An 11,201-nucleotide genomic window follows, 5' to 3' on the forward strand; every position below is an offset into this window, starting at 1 on the left:
GCTCACAGATGCGACCGCGGCAAGTCCATGTACTTTGGTCCACGAAGCACAGTTGTGTTCTCTGTCCGTTTAACTCACTCACCTACTCTTCGTTGCAAGTAATATTTTATTTCTCTTGTGCAAGGAAAAATAGTTCCACAACTGTTATTACAAAAAAAATCTACTCCATAAGTCCTACGGACACACGTGTGTTTCAGGTTTGAAAAAATAACAAAAAAATAAGAAAGAAATTAGGTTTATAGAAACATAGTTTCCACACATTTCATTCGAACATGCTTCAGAACCTGCGACATTACATTTAACAACTATATAAAAAAGGAGGTAGCGTAATTTTTTGTATCTCCACAGGATTGGATATGAAGTCAAAAACACATCAAAATGCATGCATAACAGAGTCATAACACATAAACATGAACACATAAAAGTGTCATAACAACATTACAAACAGTACGATGATGTTCAAAAGAAAAGTTTAGATAAATCTGAGACTAGAAACGGCGCAACAATACCTAACTCTACCAGCGTGAGCATTCTTATCACCAACCACAGTTTAATAGATCTGCTAAATCGAGGAGGAACGACATGTAACTCTGTAAGCTTCCCTGCAAAGAGAGCTGCTTTTAGCATTCACAGCTGAATGAATTTGTCAAGTCCAGGTATTCAACATGTTTATTTATTAAATCCAGGCTGGTGTGTTTGCAAGACGATGAAAATTTGATGCAAGCGCATTTAGAAGCCTTCTTGTCCCACTGAAGCATCTTCTGTTGTTGTGTGTAAAAAAATAAATTGGTTGTTGCGGACGTGAAGTCTGAGGGTTTGCGAAACTTAATCTTGATGGTCTCCAACTCACTTGCATTCAGAATAAAGAACGTCGCAAATTCAATGTGTTCTTAACAGCTTTCGTAATCTTCCAGTGTTACTATCTTCAGACGAATGGGATGCTCTTCGAGAAATAGGCAGAACCTATGACGCCAATATTTTCGTTGGCCACCACGATAAAATCCTCCCTAAAATATACGAGTAGGTCGAAAAGTACTTAACATCAGTGGAGACAGCAAATGAACGATTAGTTATATTATGTCCACCCCAAAAAGCATGTTATACATTTGTCTAGATCTGAGTGTAAAAATCTAGACAAATGTAAAGACAAGACCTTTTGAGACAGAGGTATGAGTGCTACACTATGAAATGTTTGTGAAAACCATTACCTTAACAAACAAGTTCTCCAGGTTTGGAAACATTTCCAACAATTGAATAGCAAGGTCAACTTTATAACTGTGCACCATAAAAAAAGTCTTGACGGATTGCCGAATTGTTGTTAGCCCGACAGCCACCAAACCCTTCAGGAAACATAGAACAAAGTTAATAAAATAAAATGTTGGATGACATCAAACTCGTTTCATCCAATGAAAGTATTGTGGGAATTCAGTACCTCCAGAGACTTAGAGTTACCCGCGTTAATGAATTGACCCAATGCCTCTAATTTAGGTGCAGAGCCAATGGTTAACTGCAGGACTCTGCTACCCAAATCTTTAATCAGCCATTGAAGTGCATGGGCATCCTGGATAATGATTTCAAATTTCCCATCGAGGATGCCAATGCTTACAAGCTTAGCTGAGTTTATTCGAATGCAATGGTTTTCTTCTTTTAAAACAAGCAGTAAGCACTTGAGTGAAGTACAACTAGAGTGGATTATGTTGTCTAGAGAGGCCTCTGATATATCAAGCAGCACAAGGGGAAGCCGCTTGAGAGTGGTAGTTCAGGCATTTATACATAGTTGTCATCTATCTCGCAAAGAGCAAAGGTGGCGGTGTGCAAAGAAGAGGAAAACCGGAAGATGGACATTAGTGGTGAAGGCATAGATTAAGGGCATTTGTCTAGTAATGTGACCTTGTGATTCACAATTTGCGGGATCAAGAAGTACAACTCAAGCACCTGAATAATGTTGTCGAGTTTTGGTGATTGGATCCAGGCATCGACTGTAGATGGTCTACACTAGAGATAGCTCACCGGGATGCATAACCGGCAAACTGAGCCGTCATGACCGGAGAGGATGGCTTTAGGAAGACTCACACCATCAGCTACAACATCTCCACTATACAAAGTTCCGGAGTGACTTTTGCGGACGAGCTCGTTGCTGTAGAGGTATCTACAACAAGAGGTGGTCTCTATATGAACTGTTTCTAGATGGTTAAAAAGACGAGCAGCAGGGATCTCACGGCAGTCGAGATTCAGAGGAACGGTGCGCCATAAGGGTCGCCACCGTGATGCAAGAACTTGTGTGCGAATGCCATCCTTGGTGGGGAGACGGGAGACGATCTGACGTAGGACAACGTCCGGGAGGCTTTTGATGATGTTCGGACCAGATTCCTCTCCGTGTTCGTTCGCTCGAGGGGGGCGGCCATCACCGCCCCTTGCACCTTCGACCAGCACCGCACACCCAGACGACGACATAGGCAGTGGAGCGTGCCTCACCATCTTGGTTCTACGGGCACGTCACATCTCCATCTCCATTGCCGGGGTACGACAGCGATGTGCGAGGTGCATCTGAAAATATGATTTAGGTCTTCACTACCTCTATGTCTATGATGCGTAACCCATCTGTTGGCCCTACAATGTCACGTATGACATGTCGCTCGTAGAGGCACGACCGTGACTCTAGTGGAGAGGCACTCCATGTGAAATAGTACATGAGTAGGGCGACCGATCATTAGAGGCATGTCTATACGTGCAAAAAACGCATGTCCGTGACCCTTGTTCAAAATGTTTTTTGTCGCTCCGCCTATTCAAAAACAATACCGGAACATAAATGTCAGAGGTGCAGCGCCACCAGGACAAAAGAATCATAGTTTCACATGCACGGCCATGCATTCAGACGTTAATTATCAGAGGCACAATCGTCAGGCCACGAGAGGAACCGTTTTACATGCGCACGGTTGTGCCTCAAAACACAGTATAATGGCATCAGGACAGTTGTGTCGAACATAGTGACACGAGGACAAGCAAGGCGCTCGTTATCTGCCTTGCAAAATTTCGACACATTCAATAATGATGAGGTCATTAGGGACATGCCGGTAACACAATACCGTGCCTATGTGTGTAGCCCTTATCTAGGTCCACATTAACAAAGCACACGTTCATCACGTCATTTCTACAGGACCGGAAACTCTTTAAAGCATCGATAGAAAACGACATAAACTGGATTGATTTCAGTACAAGTTGTGATGGCTCAATGCCGACAAATAGTGCAACCACTAGGAAAAAATCTACTGGTCTTGTATGTCGCTTCTATACTACCATAAAACAGAACTTACAACTCCACAAGAAAAAATAAGTCCTGCTGTCTCTTTCTATCCTACAAACACAAGAAAACTTAAAAAGAGGCTTTGCTACAACAAATGGAACTATTTTTTGAAGAGATCCATTCTTCTTTCTCCAAATCTGCGCATTGTCGTTCTCCTATTAAAAACAATATACGGAAAAAATAGAACAATTTGTCATGGGTACATTTCTTGAGGTACTAGGAATATTCTACGGTGCAAGATAGCGTACATTATATTATTTATGTCTAGAACCTCTTTTCAACATTTAATTCTTCACTCATATTGTTCGCCGGTACAAAACAATCTCCATTCCCTTCTTTCTCTTCTCAATGTAGGATTCGCACATGTTGTTGCTTCAACCAAGTTTGGTTGCTCACGTTTTGTGTGCCTCCCTTGTGTGATAATAGATTCTGGTGTGGTTAGAGGACTTTGCTTTCAATGCTCTATTATCAGTTTGGTTGTTGGCGTTGTCAGTGGGGTTGTTGGCATTGATGGTGGTGTTAGCCGTCTTGGTTCCGGGCTAGGAGTGCATTCTCCTTCTCCGTTTGATATTCTCGATGTTGTCGTTGGTGTTGTGGGCCATTTCATTGATCTTGCCTTCTTCTCCTCCCGTGCTTTCATCTTCTCCTCTTGAATCCTTATTTTTTCAATCACTTCTGGGTTAGTAGCACAATGCGTTTTCGTATGAACCTTTATAGTGCAACGACCGCAAATGGGTTTGGTTCTTTTTATTTTCTTCTCACAACCACCTTTGATTCGGTCCCCTTTTTTCGTTCCCTTCGAGCCACTCATGGGATGGTTTTTGAGACTTGCGTCACATGGATTTTTTCCTGTGTATGTTTCATCAGGAAGTGCAGTCATGACTTTTATTGTCATTTCTTGCATAACCTCAAGTAACCCATTGTATGCTTTGTCCTTTCTTCAAGCATGTGAACATATATCGGACAACTTTGCGTACACAAGACCAAATCTCATAGTTTCATCTTCTTGTGCGATCATGCTGTCACCTTGACTTGTAGCAAGTAGTCTCAAGCTATCTGACCAATTCCCGATCCATCTGGGGATGATAAAGGATTTTGGAAGGTGTTCAACCATGTCTGTCTGGTCCATAACCTTAAGTACATGGCAGCACTAAATGCCATCCCTAGCCATCGTCTTGCAGCTGCACGTGTATATTTCCTTATGCCCATCCACATCTACCCTAAATTTAGACCCATCAAATTCCTCACCTCGGTACGGTTTCCTGTTTTTAAAAGTTATTGCCAACCTTTTGCCAGGTCGTGGCACTTATAGTATGTGCGGTTGCGCAGCTCTAGCTGAAATTTTGTCACACCCTGTTTTTAGTACCACTTTTTCTGTGATGCAAAAATCTGAGCTTGTTAAAACTTTTTCAAGACTAATGATGTGAGTGCCATGTTTGTCATTGAATGATTTTTGTGATGATCATGTGATGATAGAAAACCATCTCACAATATTGAATTATTTTCAAAACCTTCTTCTTGTTTCTGATCAGGGTAAAACCCTACTTTGAGTTGCACTACTTGCCCTTGATGGCAAAATTGGTATCTACCCAAAGCTGGTGATCTTATTTTAACTTATTTTAGTATTCCAAAACCATTAAATAATTAGTTTTAGAAATGTTTTCTTAATTTATTCACATGTCCATTTCTGAGGCGAGAAATGGTATTCTTACATGGAAAAATACTTTTCTGCCTTAGAAAAATCTGATTAAATTTGGAAATGATCAGAAGGAAATATATTTTCCATACATAAGGTTATGACCCCTATTTATATTTTAATTATTTGAGTAGAACTCTGAAAACTATTTCTGTCTATTTTGATCTTTTGAAATATTTCCAAAGGGAATATTCTCAATAAAATCCTAGAAAATTCCACTCGTATCCCTAAGTCATATTTGGTGTCCACATAAAGTATCACTTTGATCCAAGGTGATTAAGGACCCCAAATAACCCAAAAACCCCTTCTACCCAGATTGAAGTTAGAGCAACTCTACATAGCAAAGTGTGTCCAATGATGATGAAACTTTGCACGAGTGCCCAATACCTCAAGTGAGGGTTCCACACAAAAAATGTGATTTGTGGGACTTAGGTTGCCCACACTCTCTTTGGAAGGGACAGATCTGGTCAAATAGTGGTGTTTTCAAGTTTACAAAGCTAAACTTGTGCAATGGAGCTCAAACTTGGTGAAACCCCATGTTTTAGCACCAAACCCAAACCTGTTAAGTTGCAGCACCGGTGGTGGGGTGCAACCACCTCAAACCACTGTCGAGCACCTTCTGACAAATGGGTAAAAGCCCTCTTAGCCACAGCTAAACCCAACCCCTTTGCTCCAAACTCATTGATTAGGTGACCAGTATCAATGCCCAACCCCAGTCAACTGGCCCCTTACTAGTTCAAAGTGGAAATGCCAAAAAACCCAATCTAAGCTTCAGTTCAAAGCTGACAACACTAGTTTTCCTTGTCTCCCTTGACCAACCGAAGCTCCCACGAGACCCAAACGGCCAGCCTCACTCCCAACCAGTGCCAAGACATGCTACACACGTCCAAAGTGCATTAGAGCACACCAGCATGCCGTGACATGCCAAAACTGCGCTCAGGGCGCGCTATAGGAAGCCACCGAGGTGGGGGCGACGCTCTCGGCCAATTCAAGCCTCCCCCGAGGTGTCCAACCTCTTCCTCGACAACCCCTCTGCATCGAGCAACCCTCAGGGCCCCTCCTCTCCCGCGCTAAAGCTCGTGCGACACGTGCCCGCGCGCACCAGAACCGACCAAGGTTGTGCGGCCACAGATGCTCGACTCTTCTCTCTCTTCCTAAGTTGTAGATGGTTCTGGGAGTCCAAAACCACGTCCTGAGGCCGTGGTTTCGACCCGAGCTCCTCCCTGCACCCCCATGCGCGCCACGGTGAGTCACCGGCGCTCCCGAATGGGCTCACCGTCGCGGGCCTATTTATAGCCCTCCCCTTCGCTCCAACACCCCTCAAACAGCTTCACCACAACCACTACCACCTCCCTAGCCACCCCAACAAGCCAGCAGAGCCCCGGTGCTCGAGATCGACGGGGCCCCTCCGCCTCGGAGCTCCGGTCGATCTCCGGCTACACGACAGCTCCTGCATTCCTTGACCCACCAAACTGATCCCCTCGACCCCAGGAAGCTTTCCCCCAGCTTCCCCGAGCATTTTCGTGCTCCTAGCTACCTCCTCGACCACCTACCAAAACTCCTCCGCCGCAGCCTTCTCGTTGTCGGCGAACCCTTGCCTCTTCGGCATTGTTCCGACCACCAGCACGTAGGCGGCATCATGCCAAGCCCATTTCTGTCCTCGTTGGGGCTTGAGAACGTCGGTAGCCTCGCCAGCGTGCTCCTCCTCCTCTCTGGCGAGAGGTTGGAGATGACCCCGATAGGTGTGCCCCACTTGTCGGTGGCCCACCTCCCTCCCTGCGCTGCCCGCAGCCGCTGACCGCAGGGCCCCGCACGTCAGGTTCAAACCTGACGGTGCGCGCGCCTAGGTAGGCTATTGGCTGGCCTTGGGCCGGCCCAGTTCCAGGCCGAGCCAGGTCAGGGAGTTAGCCCATTTTGCTTTTGTTTTTAAAATCTAATTTCAAAGATTTTTATAAAAACATTTAACGAGTGTAAAAATATAAATTTTCCACTCTTATTCTCCTAAAAATATGTAGTATTTCATAAGACCTTGAGATGAATTTTTCAAACAACTATTCTGTTTTGCAATAATAAAGGACTAAATTGGAATAATTTTGCTTCTGCTTGGTTGATTTTAGAAATGTTCCTTCATTGGAAACAGAGGCAAATATTTTTCAAAATAACAACTTAGATTTATTAGTAATAAAGAACATTTTTAAAATGACTTTGTGATATGTTTTTGAGTGAGCTATTTCTTATTTATTCTTTTGACGACGATAGAAAATCCGTGTGACGAGGGAATCGGAGCGGAAGACCTCGAAGGCCCCGGATACCTAGCTGACCAAGGCAAGAAGCACTTTGACCATGACTGGGCATATGTTATATTGCATGTTAAGATAGCAAGCATTTCCGTTGCATATGATCATAAGTGCCAGTAAATCACTAAGGTGATGTTACCGATGGCTCCTCGAGAGCACATGCATTGAGCTTGATCCCTACCCCTTTTGAGGATCATGCTATTATCATGTTGACAATTAATGCTAGAATAATTAGCATGAGCATGTTGTTGGTATAAAACAAAGATTTATGAAAACCCCGTCAGGTGCCACTAATGCTTGAGGGTGATGATGAGTTAGGTGGCCACTTTTGGTGAAGTGGTGCACCGGGTATTTTGAGTGAGTATGGTTTCGATAATGGGATTGGATTTATGATGTGTTGACCGTCCCAACCTTACCAGTATGACCACGTTACCCCTTATGGGACGAGGCTATGTTGATTACTCTGGTCGGTGCTAGCAAAGAGCCACATTTCTAGTGGCGGGAGTGATGTGTGGTCACTCTCGTGATTGGGTCGTGCCAGGTAGGACGACTATGCCATTTTTATGAGATCCATGCACACCATTGGTCCCTGCATGGTTGATACTGTCCAGAGTAGGTGCTCGTAAGACGTACAACATGTGGGTTCGGTACCAATCGAGTGGATATCTTTGTCTAGTATCATCAGGGGAAAGGCATTGATCGGGTACTTACCTCGGGTATGTTATATACCACGAGTCGTGGATGACACGGAAGTTTTCCGGATCTCGTGGGTCCAGTTTACTACCTCTGCAGAGTGTAAAACTATTCCAATAGCCGTGTCCAGGGTCAAGGACAGACGGGTGGTGCTGCTTAAACTACGTCTAGTTATTTATGCATAAACAGAATGTGTGTGAGTTATGATAAAAATGAGTTATTATGAAAGTAATGATATGACCAAGTTTGGTGACTTGGCTATAGGGTGAACCCGGATGGTTTAGCCCTAGACAGATATATTGATATCTGTAACCTCTTCTTCAAAACTAATTCTTTAACTTGATGCATATTCATGATCACTCCACCAAGATGAATTCAACCAAACATGCATGTTATTGTGATCCTTCGCTTTCAATGTTCATATCATGGGCTGTTTGCGAGTACATTCAAAAGTACTCATTGGCTTGCCACTTGTTATATTATTGACCAAATATGGAAGGACCGGAATTTGGAGATGAGTACGTCTTCGGAGACGCCCCTACGAACTAGGACGCTTCCGAGTCAGAATGCCTGTCGGTGTAGGCTTGATGGCAAGGGCACCCGCTTAGCCCCTATGATTTCCGCTGTTAGTTGTATCAGTATGAATTGGCCTTAGGCCCAACCTTGTGAACTTGACCATTTGGTCATGTGAAGTAATAATTCAGTACTCGGATGTAAGACTCTTATTATTTAGTATCTGTGTGTTCGGTGAGCATTGATCTCTAGGATCACTGAGCACGATCATTCGGCGATCTCGACTTGTAAGTCGGGGTCCCCACAAATTTCCTAAAAATTTCATTAGTGTATATTTCACTTGCTTCTGTTTGAAGTGGAAAACTTGTCTCTCTTGATGGAATTTTCTCTTCTATCTGGTGCCTTTTCTTGTCAAGCGTGGCAAGGCAATTTTGCTGGATGATGTTGTACACACCAACAAACATCGTTATGGTATCTTTGTGGTTCACATAATTTTTGCACATTGAGTTTGTGCTCTCACTACATGTGGTCGTCGATGAGAATGGGTAAAAGCAGTCCTTGAAGTAGGCTGGCACCCAAAATGTACGTAGTTCCCACAACGCATTCAGATGTGTGTTTCCTTCTGCATTGTATTTTGAAATCGCTCTTTTCCACGAGCCTTCAAATTTATCTGGATTTAGTGAGTTTTTGATTATTAGATGTAACTCATCAGATATCCCTCGGTGTTGTGCAAACACTGTCGCGTTGTTCTCCTTCATGTTCTTCCGTATATGCCACAAGCAAAACATGTGCCTGGTCCTCGGAAGTGCTTGCTCTATTGCCGCCTTCATCGCCTTGTCCTGGTCTGTTATTATGTATCTTGGTTCCTTTCCTCCCATTACCTCAACAAATGTACTTAGGAGCCATTTGAATGACCCTATCATCTCATCCTTTAAGAGGCCTATTCCAAACAGGACGGTTGACCCATGGTTGTAAACCCCTATGATTGGTGCAAACGGTAAACCATATATATTTGTAGAAAATGTCGTGTCAAAAGACACAAAATCTCCATACAGGCCATAATTCTTCTTGCACAAGGAGTATGTCGATAACAGGCTTCACACCATGTGGTTTCCATCGGTCCCTTCCACATGGTGAAACCCTACCCTCTTCCTCTCCATTTCCGCAAAGAGCTTCATGGTGTCCTCAATATCTATGTTCCTTTGTCCATCCCTGTCCTGGCATGCAATGTTCCTTATGTCAATCGTGTCGAACATAATTTCCCGCCTCGGTTTACCCATAGTGGTGAAGATCTGCATGACTTTCCTTGGCTCTAGCCTTGCCTTCTGCAGGACCTGGATAAAAAAATTCTCCTCGGGCCTCATGTTCTTATAACACCTCATAAATTTCAGCATCCAATCACACGGGTGTAGCACATGGTTGTGCTCTAGGCGAACATTCCTTAAGTACCATATTCCCCTCTCTGTGGCTCTTTTTGTTGTTATCTCAGTGGGACAACTTGTCCTAATTAAGAAATTGCTCCTACCGTGCTTCACAAGTCTCTCTGTTGTTTTATTCGCACCTTCCTTTGTGCACCGGAAGACTTGCTTGTCAATCTCTTGGTCGGGGCCTGCTCTTCTGGTCCTTGATCGCTTCAATGAAAAACCAACCTTTCTCGCATATGTGTAGAAGAAAACAAGGCATCGTCCCTTGTTTTGAAATGCAACCCATCCTCCGGTTCACGTGCTTGCATCACTTCCTCAATTGACGGGAATGCGCTTACTTTGGACATTTCGTCCATTTCTTTCTCTTCTTGCGTTGCCTTCCCCATATCAATGTTGTCTAAGGTGTCCATTTGGGTCATCATCATTGTCACTTGAGATATCAACCCTTTCATGACCAGGCATTAGCTCGTTTCTCACAGAGCTGCTGCAGCTCGCTTGGGTGTCAGGTGCGGGGGCGCCATCACTGCTAGAGGTCTTATCCATCACTACTTATCGAATGTTGTTTCCTCCTCTTCTGTCATCTTCACGAATGTTGTTGTTCTCTGTTTCTCTAGTACCCGTAAACCGAAGGACTTCAGCTGCTTCCACCTCAACATTTTTGCTATCGCCATAGTCGTCCCTGTATACTACCTGCTTCTCTGTGGGTTGTTTTCCCTTAAGGGTGGGTAAAGGAATCTTGCAGTTATTTGACTCATCTGCCATGCTCCCCGTAAAGTCCTGCACATGAAGGTTGCAACAAATTAGATAACATAGGCACCTGAGACATTTGCATCTTATTTTCTCGTTTAGAAAGCTTTAAAACAGATGTAGAATAATCTAGCAGGATTTAGGTGTCAATTTTTGACAGGAACATCCGTGATGTCAACCAGAAGCACAGATTTATGTCGGGTAACATACATGGTTGTGAACGCACAAAATCCACGTGGATGTGCATGTCCAAGGCACAGCTGTGCTTTTCTTTGCACTTTACGATCAAAGAGGCACAGCCGTGCTTCTGCTTTCACTATACAATCTAAAGCAGGTTTTACATAGAGACAACATAGTTGTGTCGTCACTTTTCTTTCCTCATGTCTGCACTGCTTAGCACATCTTGGCGACATCTTCCGTGCATTGGAGATTTCGTTGAAAATCTTGAATGCCATCAGAGATCCTCTGGAAGGACCTCTCATGATGAACGCCAATGGTGATCCATTCAAAGGACCTTGCCTCATCAT

The 11,201-nt window shown here is 43.9% G+C and overlaps 1 pseudogene; it reads right to left on the reverse strand.

Moving 5' to 3' along the window:
- Positions 1–3,758: 3,758 nt before the first annotated feature.
- On the reverse strand, positions 3,759–10,337 carry LOC123441719 (annotated as a pseudogene).
- Between the last annotated feature and the right edge of the window lie 864 nt (positions 10,338–11,201).

The sequence above is a fragment of the Hordeum vulgare genome, chromosome 3H (assembly GCF_904849725.1).
Source record: "Hordeum vulgare subsp. vulgare chromosome 3H, MorexV3_pseudomolecules_assembly, whole genome shotgun sequence".
NCBI classification, from domain to species: Eukaryota; Viridiplantae; Streptophyta; class Magnoliopsida; order Poales; family Poaceae; genus Hordeum; species Hordeum vulgare.